Source organism: Rhea pennata, chromosome 7 (assembly GCF_028389875.1).
Source record: "Rhea pennata isolate bPtePen1 chromosome 7, bPtePen1.pri, whole genome shotgun sequence".
In the NCBI taxonomy this organism is placed as follows: domain Eukaryota; kingdom Metazoa; phylum Chordata; class Aves; order Rheiformes; family Rheidae; genus Rhea; species Rhea pennata.
Window position 1 is genome coordinate 28,437,139 of NC_084669.1, and position 21,155 is coordinate 28,458,293.

Consider the following 21,155-nt stretch of genomic DNA (forward strand, 5'->3'; position numbering starts at 1 on the left):
CATGTTTACATTAAACAATTTTTATAATTTAGTTACTTAAATGTCCCTAAATTAAAGTGGCATAGATGAGAAATGTGAGATTAGTTTACTAAATATGTAGCATGCAAATGGAAAGTTGAACTCCAAAATTAGTTCTGCTAAGACTTCTACAAAGCAACAGAAAATATAAAGTGAGTGCTCTCTCTATCTTTAGTTTTCATTCTGTATTTTAACAATGAAGATGCACTTAGAAAACACAGAATTTATTTATTTTATATTCATATCTATATTTATGCAGATGATATTTGATGATGTAAGTATTATACTGATGCTGAGTTTAACATAAAACATGGCACCACATTAAATACATCTAAGGCAGGCCATGTTTCTGGCCTCCTGTTTTACACAAGGTGTACTGGTGTGCATCTTATTATTACCAAAATGCTGTAATCATGGGCTTGACTTACGTTGGTGCTATTTTTGCTAAACTTACCTGTGTTTATCTACCCCTTTTCATTGTCAGGTAAATAAATGTATATTTGATAGGTCCAGTCTGTATGTTTCTCGGCTGCTGATTACTAAGACCTAAGTGTAGTAAATTGGATGTTAGTACTATTCTGCTTGAACAAACTGTTGGTGAATCCAGAGCAGTTGCAAGCTCAGGTGCAGCTGGGCACTAGCTCTAGCTAATGATTGAAACAGAGAAAGAGGGATATATCCATACGCTGAACAGCCTAAGCCTGGGGCAAGGAGACAGCATTTTAAGGGTTGAGTTTTGCCTTCAACGAAGGCTTTAATGGCTTAGCAGAACCACCCTCGTAATTACCAGAAGGAGCCTTCACCAAGCTCGTCACCTAAAATGCCAGGAGGAGAGGCTTCCAGACATGTCCACCACCCACCCTGGTTCTGATGGCCCCTTCACCTCGGGAGACATCAGAAAACTCTGACTGTGTGTGAGAGGAAATGCATCTGGGAGTACGTATGTGCTAAGGCTTAAGCAGTGTGGTGTGATGAGACTTCAATTTGCCACTGTGGATTTTCCAAATCTTAGGTGATTTTGAAATTAATTTCTTCCTTTTCAAAAGGACTTCTTTCTTAACCCGCAGCAGGTTGTGGCCCTGCTCAGAATGGACTGCCGGCCAAAGACAGAAGAAATAGAAAGGAAATGGGGGGAGGAAAGGATCCAGGTATAGAAGTATTTCTTACTCTATTCTGTCTCACTGGTAACTATGTTCAGGTGTTCCCCATTAAAAAGATATTTAGTAAAGACCTCCTCACCCTGTTGAGTTTAGCTGGAAGATTTGTGAATGTAGGTATTCTGAAGGCTTACAAAATTTTCTAATTTCATATGATTAAGTGATGAAAGGCTAAGTGAGCCTGACCTGACAGTACCAGGCAAAATGAAATCCTTTGTGGGTGGAACATTCCAGGAGTACGTATTATTTCGAGGATTTTTCAATTCTAGGTTATCATGTTTAAATCTTCTCTGGTCTGGTAGTGAATGAAAACTCTTGTTGGTGGAATTTTTTCAAAAACTTTCTGAAACGAATCCTTCGTGCTTTTCTTTAAGGAAAACATGAAAGCTTGTTTGTAGCCCAGCTTCATGTTTCCCAGTAAAGCTGGAAACATCTATGAAACACGTTAAATTTTTCTTTCCCCTTTTTTTCAACAAGTACAGTGATGAAAGGCCAAAATAAGGGAAATTCTGCTGACAAAGATATAGGACAACTTGCCAAACTATTCTTTAGCTCTGTGACCTGGTTAACTTAGAAAGAGGTTTAATTCTGTCAAGGTTGTTTCCTAGGTAGTATCCTCAGAGTAAGCATTAAAAAAAAAGAAAGAAAGAAAATCTATTTTTTACCTATCTTTGATTTCAGGTCATTTCTGTTTAGCAGGGAATTCATTCTGGGTGCAATGCAGAGTATTGTTCCATTTCTGGCAAACAGTAAATCTCAGAGCAGATGACAATTGAAATATTCATCCTTTTACAAGGGTTTGTCCATCTGCAGAGTTATCTTTAATGTGTGCTTTTTTGTTTTGTGTTGTTACTAATGTTTCTGGCTGTAAGTTACAGAAGTGAGATTTACTTCCACTTTTTTCACCTTTATGCAGCAGAACTGGTGACATCTATCATTATGTTCCTTGTTTTTCGAGGTTCTCAGAAGACTGTTGATAATTCTTACATATAAGCTCATTCTTTTCAATTGCTTATTAGGCAGTTTGTTTACAAGAATGATTTACTATGTTTTGTTCGTAATTTGATCCCTGAATCTGTGCTTTTTTACGCACTGTGCTCTAGTTTGGGTGGTTTACGATTTCTCCTATAAGGTGCGTGAGTGTTCTGGAACAGAGAGGCTTAGGTTCATATGGGTGAGTCAATCTTTGTGCTCTTTTTTTAAAAAAAATTATTTACATTTTCAGAGCTCTTTTCTAAATCTGTTCTACAAAAATAAGGACTTATTCAAAAGAAGGGAGTAGTATAACTGTAGCATTTGAACAACCTGAATTAATTGGTCCCAGATACTGAAGCACCACAATTACGCTATAGGTTATCTGTGAGGGTTGTGTGAATTGTTAGTGTAAAGGTAGTAAGAATTTTTCATGGGATTCCTGCTGGTAGCTACAGGAAGTGATTGAAGGGAAAGCTACGTTGGGAAATAACAAGAAGAAATTGATATGTAATTAGTGATAGATATTTAGTGTAAAAAAGTTGAAACTGAAAGACTCTTTTTAACAAGACAAGTGAATTTCTGAAGATTTAGCAAAAATTGAAATTGAGCTTGTGCTCAAATAACATTGAAAGAGTACTCGGATGTCTGATTTAAGCTGTTCAGAAGGGTTCCTTCCTGGGCCTCAAATTTGACTCCCCCCAAGAGTGCCTTAACAACTTTGCTGCAGAGAGGATTTTTGCAGATAGTTTCAAGACAAATTAAATCATATCTTTAGCTATTCATTTGAGGAAAAAATAAATGTAAGTGTTCCTGTATGCCTCTAGAGTCTTCATCTCTCAGAAATAATTGGGAATGTTTGTGATTGGAAAAAACTTTGTTGATGTAAGAAAGATTTTCTACATTTCTGTTTAAATACGTAATTTTCTATTCATTGACTCCTCAAGGAGGAACATAGTCAGGGTCTTCTCGAGTGTTTTTCTAATGTACTTTGCTACTAGATATCCAGAGTTGCGCTGTGGCTTTGTGTTGGTGCTTGCCATGTCTTCCCTGTTAGCAGCCTGGAGTGGAGGGTAGCCCTGGGTGTGCCAGTTCGCCTCCCAGGTCTCCCAGATTCTGGCTACTTCATCCCATTCCACACCACTGATGTCAGAAATATCTCTCAACTAAAGTATTTTGTAAATATGCCACACTTCCTGGATTCTTATCTTGCTGCTGTTATCTCTATCTCAGCAGCAGCGATGGCCGAGTGGTTAAGGCGTTGGACTTGAAATCCAATGGGGTCTCCCCGCGCAGGTTCGAACCCTGCTCGCTGCGGCCTGGTGGGGGTTACTTTTGTGGCTGACACACCAGCGGGCTGTGCTGCCAGTCAGAGAGACCTGGACAGGCTGGAGAGCTGGGCGGAGAAAAACCTCATGAGGATCAACAAGGGCAAGTGCAGAGTCCTGCACCTAGGGAGGAATAACCCTAGGCACCAGTACAGGCTGGGGGCTGAGCTGCTGGAGAGCAGCTCTGCAGAGAAGGACCTGGCAGTGCTGGTGGATGACAAGTTGACCATGAGCCAGCAATGTGCCCTTGTGGCCAAGAAAGCCAATGGTCTCCTGGGGTGCACTGGGAAGACTGTTGCCAGCAGGTCGAGGGAGGTGATCCTGCCCCTCTGCTCAGCCCTGGGGAGGCCTCATCTCGAGTACTGCGTCCAGCTCTGGGTTCCCCAGTGCAAGAGAGACATCCAGAGGATGATCTCCAGAATCCGGAAGAGATCTCCAGAGGTCCCTTCCAACCTTACCCATTCTGTGATCTCAGGAGAGGTATTTGAGTTATATATTTCTCTCTTGCTTTCCACGTCTTCCTCTTTAGAGAAGCCACTGGCAAGGACATCTTATGCCATTCTGTGCAAATGTAAGGAGAAAGCAAAAAAATACATTTTTGCACTACTGTTCCTTGCAGATTTCCTGTGAACAGCTGAGGTGATGATGAGGATACTAAAGAAAGATAGGGAGACAAAGATAAAACAGTAGCAATTTTCTAGCTGGAAGAGCCTTCTGGCTTAGCCAGTCATAGTGACGAAAGTCTAGACATGCTTCTAATAAGGCCATTATTAACTCACCATAATTATTTTACCTTAAGGTAATACAAATTCATCATCATGGCATTGCTATAAATAAAATATCGTCACTTCACATTTTCCAATAAGTTGAATACATTCTGAAATTAAATAAAATAGTAAAATTTGTGATTTCACACACCTAACAGTTGCTGCTAACCACAGAAACCCCACTTTTTGAATACACTATTAAGGTTCAGTGCTGATACGAGTTTCAGGAGAGAAGCAGCATTATTTTCTCATTCCTCAAAAGATAGTTAATACAACTCCAGTATTTCTAGCTCGGTGCAATTGTTCAGTACATGGAAAATTGACTACTATGTAAATAATCCTACTGTTAAAAATGAATCCACTGCATATCAGAGAAGTCTCTTCACTGTTATATCTCCTCCCATCAGGTAACTTTGCAAAGGCTCATATTGCAAGCTTGTACAGATGATAATGCCTCTTTCTCACCTAAACAGCCTTATTAAGGCCAAAAGAAAGATATAAAAGCCACTCTGGCAATTATCAGGATTTATTCAAGAAGTATATAAATGCAAGTGTCTGAAATTTTTTAATACATTCAGCTATGAAATTCCAGTTAAGTTCCACAAGAATCAAATTTTGTCCTCTAGACCTGTTGCAGAGATGAAGCAAAAGATTAGGATTTGCTTTTAATTGTGGCTAGTGATTTCAAGAGCAATCTTCAAATGTTTACAGTGCTGTGAAACTAGTAATGATTTGCTTTTTTTGCACTACTTCTCTTCATTCAGCTCATTGAATCATGAAAGTTAGGGATCATTTTAGAAAATACGGGCTGTATGGGCCAAAAAGAACAATGTTCAGAGATTTTAGAAGGACAGAGTGTAGCTCAGCCTTTTCTTAAAGTAAACAAAAGGCACGTAAAAGCAGTAACCTACAATTACAGAAAGAAATCTTGTATGATCAAAAAATATTTTAAAAGTAGAGCAAAAGTGCACTTTCTCTTTTCTGGATGAGACACACGTATATGGTCCTAGTTTAGCTAGAAGAAGCTGGCACAGCATGCATGGCAACTTCTGTTAGTCATCTCCCTCATATAGATAGATACATTTTGCAAGATGAATCAGATGCAGAGTTTTTGGGTTGCAAGTGGTTTACTCATTTAAACTTCTTATTTGAAAATAGCAGTCCTCAGCTGAACTGACATCAAAGTAAATTGGCAAATTAGTTATGCATTTGTATGCAGTGCTCTCACATTCTGGTCACTCAGGGAGATAGTGTGGCCTTGCTTAGCAGGCTCCTAGAAGCTGCCACTCTGCTGTGCTGTGCTGAAAGTACTTCAGCTGTATTGTACTCCTGGGTCTTCTTCATTCTCCTGCTCCCAAGAGGCTTGTTTGAGGAGGGAGAAGTGTTTAAAACTGGTATTTTTGAAGGTAACTTAAGGCTTCAAAAGCTCTTCACTGTCAAGCTGCTGCACTGCTGGCTTCTCTGAGGGAGTCAGCAGAGAGCAGTGCCATAGAATAAATAGCAACTAGGCATAAGAAAAGACCATTCCCTGAAATGAATGATATACAGGCAGGAGAAATGCTTCGGCATTTGGGCATAAGGAGTGAAATACAAAACCTCAGACTGGGAATCAACAGAAGCAAACAAGTCTTAGAAAAGAATAGTGGGCAAAAGCGTAAGTGAAAGGATGCATCCTGTTTAAAAATTGATGACTCTTTAATCTACCTGTCCCAGAGTTTTACATCACTTGGTACAAATGTGCATGTTGCTTTATATGTAGTAAGTGCTTCAGATTTAAGTAACATTTTGGATAGTGTTGTGTAAATGATGTTCCCATTGCATTTGTAGTGTATCATGGTAACAAATGTAGCACTTTAACATTCCCACGTGGATTTCATACTGCAATTTCTCAGCCACATGACTTTCTTTCTTCACTCATTTTGTCATCAGTGAAAAGTGTAGTGTTTTTGTGTTCTGCCCCAAACAGAATCCATCTGCTCTATGTAGTCACTCATTGAAAGTAAATGCACATTCCTTCTTAGTGTAAGGTGATAATAGTGACAATATATCTCCTGACTGTATAAATATCTTGCATGTACCAGTCTATTCACAGCTATTAATGAAGAGCTGGGAAGTATCCTGTGATTATCTAAACACATATTAGAAAATACTGGCAGAAAAAAGTGGTTAAGAGCTTCACTGGTATGCGTGAAGCTCTTAACCTTATGACCTATTCCATATCTCTCAGAATATGTCTACATTTACATGCCATTTAAACCAATATGTTAAAATTAGGCTTCTGAAAAGATAGATGGGTTTCCTGAACTTCTGAAAACCTAGCAGCTCTTACTGAGGTCAGTGAAAACTTAGAGGGTCCAGATTTTTCAAAAAGGAGACCGTTGTGTTTGGGTTGTAGTGAAAGGGGCTACAGACAATCGTGGATATAATCACGCATATAGACACATCTATAGACAGTGGGTATAATAATGTAGACATTGCTCAGTCTGGAGGAATTGCCAGCTTATTCCAGAGAAAAGTCTGCATGAGAAGTTCACAAGGAGTATCTTTCCTGTTCTAATATGTACCTCACTTTTCATTAAAGAGTATATCCAAATTAGTGGTCACATAAGAATTGCTCAGATCAGTAGTCATTCTTATTGCAGCAGAGCTGCAAACCTCGCAGGTGATGGAGCACGACTGAGAGGCAAGTGAGAGCTAAGGAGCTCTGTCCTAACCCATTAACAAATCCTTTCTTACATTTACTTTATCACACCAAATATCTTTGGCTTACTCTCATTGGAAAGATCTAGTGTTTCAAAATCCTGGTTTTGAAAAAATCTTGGCAACTTCTGTATTTTTGTTAACTATCTTTTAAGAGTGGTAGGGACTCTTTCACTACTATTCTTTTAAGCAACAAGAGACATTATGCTGTGAGATATTATACGAATGCAACAACTTTGTTTTCTAATGTGTAATAATGCTATCAAAGGTCAATGATGGCAGCTGATTTTTTAGTCAGTGCCATAGATGAGCCAAAATGATTTTCTTTTCTTTTTTAATGACAATTTTGTTTGCACATGATGTTGGGAAATTGTGCATGAAATGTACAAAAGGCAAAACTTCATCTGCCTCTGCCCTATCTCCAAAGGAGAGTCGGATCCGGAGAAGGCACTAGGGAGGAATCGCTTGTTCTGCGTTACTGGCCATCCTTAATGTAAGAGCACACAGATGTGTCTCAAAGAAGCCAGTAAAGCTCTTGAGCGTTTATCTAAGCAGACTAAACCTGCATCAGCATCTGTCTCTTGAGCTGTGAAAATATTCGAAAACCTTTAAGAGCCTTAAAAGTGTTTGTGAAATAAAGAGGATGAGTAAGTGAAAGTATAATAAGAAATTATTTGTATCGTTCATGTTTCTGTGTGACAAAGTGAATACAAGAGAGCAGGTAAACTCTTAGTAGAAAGCAGGTGATATGATACTGTATTGCAGTAGTTTGTGTTCGTCTTTCGTTTCTATGGAAATTTTAGGTGATTGATTTGTTGTTTATTCAATATTATCTCTGATATATGCTTAATCCACAGCCCCAAAAGTCAATAGGAAGCTTTACAGTGCCTTGACTTTTGTCCAAGCCTCATATGTGCTTTAATTAACTCCATTTACTATAAGTCAGTTAGCTGCTAAAGCCAGGCTAGCTCTTCCCTCTGTTTGGGTAATAACTATTTTAGGTAATAATTATTGGCAGCAGTAATTTGAGGGTTTTTTCTTCATTTCTAATAGTTGCCACTATTATCTCCAACAGTTCAAAAACATCTGGTTTACAGTGTTAAACAAGCTAATACTCCCATTTACCCGATGGATGATTAACCAAGCTTCCTGTTATTTAAATTAAGTATTGAGCTAAACTGGAGCTAAATTATTCCTCTAAAGGCTTTTGAGCTATATCAGAAATTACGTAATAAATAACTGAATGGTATCTTGTAGAACACCAGAAAATAGTGAGTGAGTGATTACTGGAATGCATGGAAATGGATTTGGCATTGCAATACACATATTTGGAAAGTTTACGGATGTGGGTTATTTGGTAACTTCTATAAAGGTCATGCAATTCAATTTCAGTGCAAGGATTATCAAGGTCACACATCATTGTGAGTGATGTTTGTTATTGTTTTATTGTATGACTTTATTCTGGATTCATAAATATGGATTAGTTATTCATTAAATAAATCTTGCATACTCTCAGCACAATTTGTTTGTTTGACCTAGTAATCTCCATAAATATACTAGCTTAGTCCAGAGTTAGTGCAGATTAATGCAGACTTAGTGCAAATCAAGCCAGCCTTCATGCTTTTCTGCTAGCACTGAGTTCAGAGAAGTTGTGAACTGAGATGCAAGCGCAGTTGCTTAGAGACCCGAGTACATGGGCACTCTTTTTCTGTGCCCATACTGGAGAGGGCTTGTCAGGCAGATATGGGAAAGAGGAATCTAGAGGAAAAGGAGATCCCAGGTACAGGAAAAAAACATCCTGTACTTGTTCACATATCCGTCTGATTGGTAATTATACCTAACTTTTCATGTTAAAAAAGTTTTTATTCAAAATGCCATTGTTCTGGTAGATCTTGTAGAAGTTCTTGAAACAGATGGCTAAAAGGCCTGTGAAACCTGAAGTTTCCAGTTGCTTATAGATGGTTACAAAAGGCTTGATTAGATAAAGCTGCCAGTATCATACAACATCAATTTAAAATGAGCAGATGTGCAACATTATTTTGCAATGCTTAATAACTTGAGATGTCCATTTCTATAACTGATGCCCAAAGAGTGCAGCAATGGGAGTAGCCTTGGTGAAGATGAAGAAATACATTTACCCTTCTTTTAATTTGTTGACTAAAAATTGTGAAAATATTCATCCTAGAGAAGAAATGTAGTTGTTTAGAGTAAATATGCAGTTAGGTCATGTTCCTGTAGACTTCAAGTATTTTAAGAACTTCTCAAAAATAATACTTTTTGTATACTTTCCCCTTACCTCCAATCAGTCCTGTGTAGCAAGAGATTCATCAGGCATAAACTGTTCACTAGTATCCCAACTATACAGCATTTAACTGTTAATAGAAATCTTGGAATGTGTGCTGAAGGAAACACATGGCTTTACAAATCAGGGAGGGATTTATTTAGAATAAGAATTTTATTTAGAGATTGCTCATTAATTCTTTAAATCGGCATTTGGTTACAAGTATTTACTTAATTTTATGCAATATAAATTGCATAACTACAACTACTACTCAAATTATTCATTATGAATAATGTATTTCAACAAATACGAGCCTTTAATGTGTTTGCAGTTGATTTGCAATCAGTTCATAATTTTTATGTCTAAGCTCATTTTTTCAAGTTGTTTACTAGTTTAGGTTATATGAAGTGGGATTTTATAGATCTCCAAGTATTTATTATGCAGTTAATATGCAAGAGTTTGTGATTTATTGCCCAAGATGTTTCCCCCCACTCCCCCTCCCTGGAAGTCTCTGGGAGTCTACCTGTTGAACAGCCTTCTCAAATGTTTATTGTGTTTGAGTTTACTGTGCAAGTAATGGGAAGAGAAGTGTAAGCTGATGGCAAGCACTTTTCTACTTCGAATCTTCTTGTGTAAATATTAATGCCTGCAATCGTTGTGCTATCTTCTAACAAATTTTTGTTCGTTCCTTCTAAGTGAAAATGCCATGAGTATTCATGACCACATTAGTAACAGTATGTGTAGAGTAGCATCTTTTATATGAAAGAAGTAGAAAAAAACTGAGAAATGTTACAGGAGAAAAGAAGCTTATGGCAAAGCTGCATTTTCTGAAAGAGGAATGCTTCTTTCACATCAGATCAATTTCTGGCAACCTGCTGGAAAACAACTTTTTCAGCGCCAGATGTTCTGGTGCAGCCCTGCTCGCACCGGCCCGTGTGAGCCTGTATGCACTCACGTATTTATCTTGTTTTTTCTAGCTGCCTGACTTCCCAGCGTGGCTGTTTGGTTCAGTTTCTGCTCATCATCTGCTGTTGATGTTCGTTCTTCAGTTCCCCAGAGCCTCCTGTCACATACACCCTTGAGAGAGATGGTTTGGGAATAACGACGACGTGGAAATGACATGACTGTTATGCGTTTCGTTGCTCTCCCCGCCAGAGGTAGGATTTCCAGGCAGCGCAGGCTGAGGGGCTGCTGGGGAAGGCCAGAGCACGAAGCGGGAGGCAAATGGGGTGTTTTGACTCCTGCATTTTTATCCATTTCAGTCAGTGAGTGTCAGGCGTTTGCTGGGCAGGGGAAAGAGAAGCAATTAATGTAGCACGTAGCTTGTCCTGACATGACGTTAATTTGCAGTTATGCTACTTGAGCAGAAGGAGCAATCAAGTCTTTACACAGTCGGGGAAAGCTGAACAGGGAACGTTGTCCAAGGCGGAAGGTCGCGATTCGAGCCCCCCGATGTATGCCGTAGGGGTCATTTGGGCTCGTGTATGGAACTGCGCGTTTACAGGTGTGCGCACGGCCGCCTTGGAGCAGTGCTGGCCCTGATGAACGCCAGTGTCAGATAGGAAATTGGGAGCTGTGCAGCTCTTCCAAGATTTCACTCGCTACCTTCTGGGGAGCTACTAAGACAGAAACATGCTCTGCCGTTTTTGTTCTGCGCTCTGCGTAGTACTGTCATGGCTGTGTTGACTTAAACTCTGGTGTGATTTTCCAGTGCAATTTTCCTCTCCTGATGAAATGTCCTTAATGTGACAAGCTAAAATAAGTGTCTGTAAGGAGGCTGCCTATTAATATGCCTTGTAATTAGTATGTCCTGTATCGGTGCTCAAGAGGCAGAATTCCAGTTAGCCTCTCTGGCTCTTGGGAGTTCCCTTTTACTGTGAGCTAGGGAAAAGGCCAAATAGTCGGGGGCTCGGCATCTCTCCTCTAGTCTCTAAGAAGAATGACTCACGGATCGGTTTCCACAGATGGGTGGCCGTGATCCTCTGTGGGGAGACTTTGTTGCCAGGACAACTGTTGCCAAGACAGGCTAGTTTTCCTTGGGAACAATTTGTGATTTCCCTGTGTTCTTTCTGTAGAGTGAACCATCTCCTTGGGTCTGTTGTTAGACCCCTGCAAGGAATTTCCCTGCTGGAATTTCGGCTCCAGTGGGAGCCAACAGGAAGGGCAAGCCACCCCCATGGTCGTCCAAAGGGAGTTTGGAGGCTTGCGTGGGTCTGCACAAATTTGTGATCTCTGAGAGCATCCGTGCACTGTGCGGACATGGGCCCCGAAACCTAGCGTGGTAAGCCTTTCCCGGCTATGAGATCAAAGTGAACTCGGAAGCTTACTGTTCTTTTCAAAAACATACAGCTGAGAATAGGATGAGGTCCTTAAGGATATTTTATGTTTTAGTACATCACTATAAAGGTTTTTACAATTTAGTACAGGGGCTGTGATCAACAACTTGTGCAGGCTGAAAGCACTGGATTCCACTGCCTCCCCCTGTCTGCAATAAGCTTGCACTTTTTGGAGTGACTGCTAGGCACTGATTCAGTGGAGATTTGCTTTGATTATCGTATAATATTAGATAAAAATTCAACTGAATGGATGCAAAGCATTTGGATTGCTAAGCTACTTTTTTAATACAAAGCAAACAAACTTAACACTCTTGCTGTCCACCAGAGGTCACCTGCAGGCCATTTGACTCAGTACTGACTGTGCTTTGACTTGCCTAGTTAGTGTATTTCCCCTGCTGAGTACTTCTGGACCAGCAGCGCAAATGCATGGTCCTGAAGACTCTAATCTTGACTTTGAATCTTGTCTTAGAATCATTAATATGCAACATAGAAAGGCAAAATCCCCCTGAAACATAAGGAAAACGATAAAAAAAAAAAAAAGTGTTGGTATTTAATTGGCCCCATAATTGGAGTAGCTAATCTCCGTAACTACCCCATGCTTTGCAAGCTTCACTGAGTATATTAAATAATTTTCAGAGCACAAAGACTCTATCTCGTATTATCAAATCTATGCAGGATTCTTATCAGGATGCTTATCAGTTCAGTCTTCATGAAATGTTTTTCCATGTGCACTTTAATTGAGAAGAAAAGTGTGGCTAGGTCTTCTGATATTCTCATACTTCAATTATATGTGAATCTCCATTTTTGCATGCTTGAGGAGGCCTGTGCTTTACAAATTTATGTTGCAACATGAATAAAACTGTCTAGAATTCTTAGCGACTGATCAATAAACAAACATGAACATTTTTTTCTAATTTTGGCAAAAAATGGGATTCCACATTTTCTTTCCTAGTTAAAGCGAAAAGCTTAAAATCGGACATGGTGTTTTATGAGCTCCTAAGTATCAAGAAAAGGCAGAAAATGTATTTGAGCAGAAAATAAGTATAGACTTATTTTGATTCTCTGCTGAACTAAAACTCCTTTCCATACATGTTTTATTTACAAGTGGCTGAAGGAAAAGCAAAGGAAGAGTGAGGAAGGTGCCTGCTCCTTCCAGATGAATGAGGGGCAGGAATCCCACTTTGTTCAGTAGCCCAATAGTTAGCTTGTATGCTCAGAACTTGGTATGACTGACTTTTATTTTTGTCTTGTGACTTTTTGATGGCAGGACCTAACCAATTTTTGCACAGAGAAAGATAGCACCAAACAGTTTGGAAACCTGTGCCCATGTAAGTACCTGATCTTAACAGTTTTTGTATGATGCAATTGATTTATAGCGGATATCAGGATATAAACTGTGGTTTTGCATGAAGCACTGTAGTTTTTCTTTGTGTGTGAGTGGGCTGGAGTAGAAGAAAAATGTGAAATCTTGTCGTTCTCTGTCTTTCTGGCTGCCTAATTCTTCTGATATTTGGGACAAAGTTGTAGCTGCTCAGATACAAGGTTTTTAAAATATGTCATGGTTTTACACATGGTTTACAGTTTTCCATTCTCACTAAGTAGTGCATTTTTTTCAGAAGTCAGACAGAAAGTTGGGTAAAAAGTGGCGTGCTGGCTATATAACAACTTTTCCCAGGTGATGGATGGCCCATGCACAGACACATTGCAAATGTATAAGGTAGGCTCCCTTACGTCTCTATGAGGGTGAAGACAGAGTATTATACATGCTGATGCTTATGCTATTGTATCTGCCTTCTGCCATGAAAAAGGGGTCAGACTTTGTATATTACAGTGTTATTCCTATTTATCTGTGTTATTGCTATGGCATTGCTCCTAGTGTGTCCTGCTGTGTAAATCTATAAATATACTCGCTAACGAGCAAATGATACTTTCACCTTGCTCTTAACACATACAGTGGACACAAGATTCAAAGTTACTTTTTATCATTAACGAGGATTGAGTCAAGCTACCAGCCCAACATGTGAAGCAACTATTCAGCCACATAGTCTTTGGGGCAGGTTGACAAGTGAAAAGAAATAGATGAAGAGCTTCAGCTCTGCTCTATCTTTCTTACTGTGCAGAAGGTTGTATATATGGTAGGTTACACAGGAAAGGAATAAATTACTGCTCATTCAGAAGAAAAAGATCCTGCACAGGACAGCATCCATTTGTGTCTTACTATGAGCTCTAATTAAACTCACTGTAGCAGTGCCTATTAAGAATGATGCCTGAATGCCTGGTCTGAGATTTTTCTGAAACAAGGTCATTCCTAGGATTTTGTTCTTCAAAGGTCTTTAATCCTACCTCTGCTTGTCTCAATGAAAACTCTGAAATGCTTTTTAAACTCCTGGCTTGGAGATAAGAGTGCTCTGTTAGCTTGACATCAAAGAGAATCAATGAGCTTGCTGTGCCTCTCAATCCATTGCTTTAGCCATATATTATTTTGCAAGCTTCTAGAAGCTGTCACCCTGCTCTGCAGTGACAAAAATAATTAGATGTGGTTCCCACTTCTGTTTTGCCCATGTGATGTTGCTACTGGTGAAGAATACTCAATGCTGATGGCTCCAAAGGCAGTGCTGAGACTTCAAAAGCCAAGTGTTCTCACATGTTGAGCTGCTCGCTTCTCCGAGGGAATCTTCAGAGAGCTGCACCATGTAACAAAGAGCAGCCAGACATAAGACCTCAGAATAAGTGGTATGTAGGCCGAAGGTATATTTACACATCTAAATAACGAGGAACTAAATACTCAAGCTGGGAATAAGGAGAACCAAATAATTCTAGAGGAAGGGAATGCTGCATAGAAATGATGAGGTAGAGGATGGAATTACAAATCCAGTGAAGAGAAACACTTAATAATCTGTGAATACTATGTCACCTGCCCTTATGATTTTTATTTGTCATCTGATGCAGAAATTTACAGGAACCCTGTAATTTTAGATACTACATATAAACATGCTACTTTGCCATAGATGAGTAAATTTCTACGTGGTAACCTACATTTCAATAAAATACTTCCCATGATATTGTTTTGTGTTGAGCTGGTAAGAACTAGGGACGTGGAAATTGCTGACAACCCCATCTAGTTTGTACTTCCACGCTTCCACATTTAAAAGCAAAGAGAAGTTCAGGAAGGAAATATAGACCATTTAAGTGGGTTGTGAGGTTACAAGATGAGCTGTGGATGCCATGTGTTGACAGCATATTGATACCATGTTCTGGTTCTTGACCAAAATAACAAGGGTTAGATTCCTAATTAAAGAAGTAGATCTCTAATTCCAGATCTATATTGGCTTTACGATGTTTTTATCAAATCATGGCTGACAAATAAGACTACTCTGAACTGATTTTTTTAATCTTATTTTACTTAAATTAAACTTGTTCTGGCTCTTGAAGAGAAAGGGTGCAGACGTAGCCTGACCAGCTACCACATCTCAATCTGATTCCACCAAGTGAGAGAATAACAGCCCCGGAAATAGGATTTTGGAACAAAATCAGTCCTGTTTGTGCAAGGGGGATAGAGGATTTGGATTGATTTTTGCAGCTAGCACTGTCTAGCAGAGCTTCCTCTGGGTAAGAAAGTTTTCTGCTGGCAGAATTGTCAGAGACACCTTCCTCGGCATCAAATGTTATTCATTTCAGAGCTAACCATGGCAATTTTCTTACATGCACGCTCTTCCTACCACTCTACTTTTCATGTCCACATAATTTGTACAGCTTAGCCAGCTGTACAATACAAGCTGCACTGGGAAGTGCAGTCTAATCTGTAGCTGTGTGACTAGCATTATAGGAAGACCAGTATTAAGAAATTTACTTAAAAGTTTAAAGTTTTATTCCTTCACCCCACATTGTTCCTTCAAATCTCACCTCCTATTTTTAAAAATAAATGGGTAGGTTTGAGTTGGACAAGGGTTTTCCAGGGATAATTCGGAGCGTGTTGCAGGAAAGACAGTCACTGAGGTCAAGCAGGACCCAAGTCAAATAGCCTTCCCTCTCCCAGGTTATTCAAAAATGGATCCACTGACTGAATAAAGGGGAAGAATCTTACAGTCGGAATGCTCATTGCCTGCAGGTGTTCCAGTTTTTTGGTTGTTCAGTTGTACTGTAACATAGCCAACATTTGTCCAAGGTTAGGCAAAGAGCAAAGGGCTTGCTCCCAGAATGCCATATGCAGTACCCATAAATAGGGATGATAAGGTTGAGTTGGGCAATAGTTAGAATTGTGCAAGATAGAGAGAGATAAGCCAGTATACCACCTTTTCCCAAAGGAAAGCAGAGAATTACAGGTTTTAGTTAAAATGTGGTCATTTTGGTCTTTTTTTTTTCTTTCTTTTCTTGTCTTCCATTTTTAGGGAGAGGTGTCAGCAGGCTTATCCTCAAGGTAAAAATCCAGTAAATTTTCATTTGTTTTCTACTACATTCTGTTATGCTGGCTGTCAGGAAAGCCAGTGGTGCAAAAGAGTTTCTCTGTGTACTGATCAAGTAAAATTGTTGGTAAGTAATAGTGTCCATACTAAGATAATGCAACTCTTTCAGGTGCAGATATGCAAGTTAGAAAGGACCTTTAATAGCTGCCCTACTGGAGCATTGCAAATTTACAAGGAGGAATGTTAGCAAGATGTGATCCATCAGTTCAACGGCATTCTGCCTCTTGGTATTCTCTGTATAAATGCAATAACTGCTTTTGAGGAGCAAATATTTGAATTTAGTAGGGCTTCCCTGTCCTGTCAGCTTCTCAATCTCCAGGGTTAATGACTCAGAGCTGTCACCTCCAAGATTAGGTTTGAAACAAAGACTCCCTGATGCACCTTCCTGGAGCTCTTCCCTGATGTTTTCTGCATTGAGTGAATCGTGTCCTAAAGCATTTCTTGTGGAGGAACAGAAGAAATTCTTGAGATTTATGTCTTGAAGTAAGGGCTCCTACATCACCTTCGGAACTACCTACCTCCTAAATATAAAAGAAGTTTCATTGCATCTTTCAGGGCCTAATTCTGATCTCTCTGTTGATAAACTCTGCCAATGTCTTCGGATGCAAGGACTCTGTCATTGCATCCACAGTGATTCTCCATGTGGGTTTCTCAGTCTAAACATGCATATATATTGCAAAAGCCTTTTTTTTTTTTTTTTTTTTTTTTAAATCTAAACCACTACCACTGTTGTTGCAAATTGTTATTTATCTCCTTGGGGAGTCATTTTGCTACTAGGAAACATTGTTGCAAAATGGAATTGCAAAAATAATTTGCAAAAGGTAAACAGGCGGTTCAGCTCTCCTAGAATAAAGGGCTGGGATGGTCAAATTGGAAAGCTTTAGAGATACTTGCATCTTAGTCCCTGGAGGAGAGGAATGCAGACCAAAACAAAGGCTTATGTGAAAAGAAATCTCTCTAGTGAGATGACTTCTCTGAGAGTTTAACATTCTGTTTTCAAGGTTTTTTTTATTGGACCAATATTATGAGCGTTGTTTTGCTGCCTTCGTGGGAGACAGCAGAGACATCAGCTTTCCTGGTAGTGAATAATTAACAAATATATTTTAAAAAGCCAGAAAAAAGAAGCCATCAGAGGCATGGGAAGAACTAGCCCGAGTCCATAAAGCTGGATAAGAAAACATGGGTTAAAGTTTCTTAATCTGGTCAGCTAAAAACCTTTCGTTATTTTGTCTTCCTATATACAGTTGATGTTGGTGTGAACCTAAAGGAAGCAGCACAGAGAATTATGTAGAGAAGTGGCACTTTTTAAATTCTGCTTCTTAATGATAATGTTCTCACAGTAATATGCTACTGATTATACTTTTTATTGTTCTTTATCAGATGGGACATGACAGGACAGGCTACTCTCTATGGATAATCTTTTGTAAAGCTTAAAATAAGAAGAAGTAATTGAAAGGAGTTTCAAAATTCATTCTGGATTTGATTTTCTCTCCTTATTCCGATATATAAAACTAATGTTTCCTTGGACTTGTTTTTGATTTTAGTTTGACTGATGGTACTGGGAGAATAACAGGCCAATTGACTTAAGTATGTACCTCTAACTCTAAAAGTTTATGTCATCTGATGTTTGTGGTAGTTAAACTTTTTTTTTTCAATTAAACACAAACCACCTTAGACACAATTGTTTCAAACTTGACCCTCATTTTAAAATCAAGGATAATTACTGTGATGCAAATGGTTAACATGTCATACAGAGCTTTTACCTTATGGTTTTATTGCCTGTTACTGTTTTCCTGCTCAGAGAAGGCAGCAAAGTATTGCAGTTCTGGGATCCAAAAGTAATTCAGCTACTGAGGAAGAATCGCATTTTATTAATATACAAGCTCTGAAAGGAATGAGAATGAGAAGCAGTCAGATCATGACTACTTAAAAGCACTTAAACGTTTTGTAATTCAAGATATGGGTGTTTGCTGCTAGTGGAGATGCTATCTTGAGAAATACTTCAGTCTAAGTTTAGATGCACAGTAATCCTGATAGCTATGGAGAGAAGAGTCCCAGGAGAGATGCAGTAGTCACAGGGTTTAGGATTCATCTCAAACTGGAATTCTCTGTGATTCTCTCGGCATAAGGAAAAATCCTTTAATTTAGACATGTGAGGAAGAAAGCATTAAAAGAGTTTGCAGCATGGTGAGGTAGATGACTGTTTCTATTAGATATTTTCATTAAGCCTTGAGATTTTCAGCTTCTTATAAGCTTGGTTTTCATACATACAGATACAATCAGAGGCTGGATGAAACTGTTCAGGCAGTACTCCATGTTCTTGCTGCTTTGACTGAAGAGAGGAGTGTATCTCACAAAAGAAGAGGAAGGTCTGTTTTGACAATCTATAGTCATTGTTTGAAATACAGGAGATACAGATAAGGATTTAAATGCAACACAACAGAGAAATTGAACCCAAGAACATGATGGTGAAATTTACTCCATGTAGAATTTAGGTCATGCAGAAAAACAGCAAAAGGCCTTATTCATACAAACAAGTCCTAAATGTGAGAGGAGCAATAATATAGCTCTTTATGATTTTCTTGATAGGAGCTACTTTCAACTAAAAGGAACTACAAAGAGCTGCAGGCTGGATTAAGCAGGAACAAATGACTATCATGATAGTGAAGCCAAATACCAGGATTTAGTCCACATTCCAATGGCAAAGTTTGGCAATTGAGAAAAAGGGTTTTGTGTAAACTTGAAGGTTTTGGCCAGAGAATGACAAAAGATTTTCCATTCTTCTTTCACTTAGTTTAAGAAAAATTTAAAACTAAGCACCTAATAGAGAGGAGGATTGTGTCTGCATTGGCAAGTAGTATGGACCAATGGGAACATATCTGTACAGCAAAACATTTGGTGGTGGGGACCTCATGTCTGCATTATGTACTTCCTAAGCATATCACTTTGTCAAGGTGCTAGCCAGCATTTGAAATGTGTCTTCCCATTCATGTGGCCTGGTACATGGTCTGGGCTATTGGCTTGAACTGCACTTCATGAGCTACTGAAGTTAAAATACGAACCAAAGTAAACTGTATTCATTTAAAAACACAGAAAAGTTTACTGAAGATAGGACATTTTGATATTGGTTTATGTAATATAATAGATAATTTTTAATAAATAAATATGGGCTAGGGGCCAACTGGCTGAAGTGCAGCTTGTTAGAAAAGGCTCTAGGGGTCCTGGTGGACACCAAGTCGACCATGAGCCAGCAATATGCCCTTGTGGCCAGGAAAGCCAATGGTATCCTGAGCTGCATTAGGAAGAGCATTGCCAGAAGGTCGACGGAGGTGATCCTTCCTCTCTGCTCAGCACAGGAAGATATGTCTGGAGTGTTAGGTCCAGTTCTGGGCTCCCCAGTATAAGAAAGAGATAGAGGTACTGGAGCAAGTCCAGCAAAGGACTGCTAAGATGATGAAGACACTGGAGCACCTGTTACATTAGGAAGGACTGAGAGCTGAGATTGCTTAGCCTGGAGAGGAAAACTCTCGGGGATCTTATCAATGTGTTTAAATATCTGAAGGGAGGATGTAAGGAGGACAGGGCCAGACTCTTTTCAGCGATGCCCAGTGACAGGACAAGAGGCAACAGGCACAAACTGAAACACAAGAAGGTCCTTCGGAATCCAACTTTTCCACCCTTTGTGCTCCTGTGAGAGCTGATGTGACTTCCTAGGCTGTCAAGCCCCTCCTCCTCCTGAAGGGTTTCTGCAAGGCCTTGGCTGTGCTTCCAGCACACCTGCAAGTACACACAGCTAAGAGGCAAGTCGTCTACCTGTCTTTTTTCTCACATCTTTTGAGGCAAAGTTAAATGTTGTATAAAGTACATAGATTACATGGTCAACCTCACAGCTAAAATGGAAAGGATGCTGGCAACATATATGATGGTTATCACATTTGCCCACAATAAGCAGAAGAGTTTTTATGTTTGGCCAGAGACGAAGCTCTCACCTAACCCTACAAAGAGGCTACTTATACAGTGTGAAGAAACTGAGCCTCTAGTATATTCTCCAGGAGTAGTGTGAAGTGTAAAAGTAGTGTAAAATACAGTCTTAGCTTATTTTAGGGCAGCTCTGAAGTTACAACAGTTTAATGCTGTGTCACAAATGACATTTTAGGAAGTATCCATCTACTTCTTCTGTCTGACTCGTCTGTTTTATAGCTATCATTTTTATTGCCTAATACTATGTCTACCTGTGCCAGTAATGATATTTCTTCTCTGTACAGCAGGTCATATAGGTGCAGTAGAAAAGTAATTATTGGAGCTGGTAGAGGGTACAAATTTTCTAGAGTCTGACGTATCTGCTGATCTGCATCATATTTTCCTTGTCATTACTGGAAACACATCTGCAATTCTCAAGTGAGCTGTATGCCTTCTCTTCAAAAATTGGTGTCCTGCAGCTATGAAAACAAGAGGTTTTAAAAGTTTGTCTTAGAGTTTTTAATGAATATTTATTATATGAAAATGCAGAATATGCTGCAATATTTAAAATACAGATTTGGGTCAATTTAGGACACAAAAGATACATTCTAGAGAATAAGTACAGTCCTGTTGTGCTTCCAGGTTTAGGACTCAGTGGTAATTCAGTCTGCAGTATACTCTACTTTGAGACTGTCTCCGAAAACACTGTGATATTTTTTGTGACCATTTAATTTGGAGCTGGAATAAGATCAGTGATGTATTATGCTTGCAGTGGGTCAGCCAGTAGATTACAGTAACCTCGTTGCAGTGTTAGACATGATTTGGAATAATATTTTGCACATGTGAATTGTTCTGTTTCCCACTGTCTGTCACCTAAACCATCCAGTTGTCCTGCATGAAGATCAGCTCAGCAGCACCTAATGACAGATGTTCAAAGGCCTTCACAGTGAGAAAAAAAAAAAAATAGGTACAAATTACATGTCCAGAACAACTACTCAAAGGAGCAGTGCCAGAATCTCTGAGCTCCAGGAGCTCATTGCAGAAGCGCAAGCTGATCCTTTCAGATTGCACAAAAGTCCACAAGGCAGAAACAAAACCTGAAAGTAGTAAATAAAGTTTTACAAATTATTGCTACTTGAAACTTTTAAACTCAGACAGTGAGGTGCTATCGGA

At 39.2% G+C, this 21,155-nt stretch overlaps 1 protein-coding gene and 1 non-coding gene across 6 annotated transcripts in view; both read left to right on the forward strand.

Annotated features, from left to right (window-relative positions):
- Positions 1-21,155, forward strand: part of LOC134142621 (pulmonary surfactant-associated protein A-like) — a 95,729-nt gene that overhangs the window by 54,841 nt on the left and 19,733 nt on the right. For 3 of the 5 annotated variants that reach the window (XM_062579932.1, XM_062579931.1, XM_062579929.1), the window contains 4 exons: positions 10,201-10,380; positions 11,299-11,504; positions 12,827-12,887; positions 13,176-13,276. The gene's annotated coding sequence lies outside the window, so the exon portion shown is untranslated. Of the gene's footprint in view, positions 1-10,200; positions 10,381-11,298; positions 11,505-12,826; positions 12,888-13,175; positions 13,277-14,273; positions 14,293-15,946; positions 15,977-21,155 lie in introns of those variants that run through there. The other 2 variants (XM_062579933.1, XM_062579935.1) reach the window with 2 other exon arrangements.
- Positions 3,383-3,464, forward strand: TRNAS-UGA (transfer RNA serine (anticodon UGA)). Its single transcript has one exon. It is a non-coding gene; the product is annotated as a tRNA-Ser (tRNA).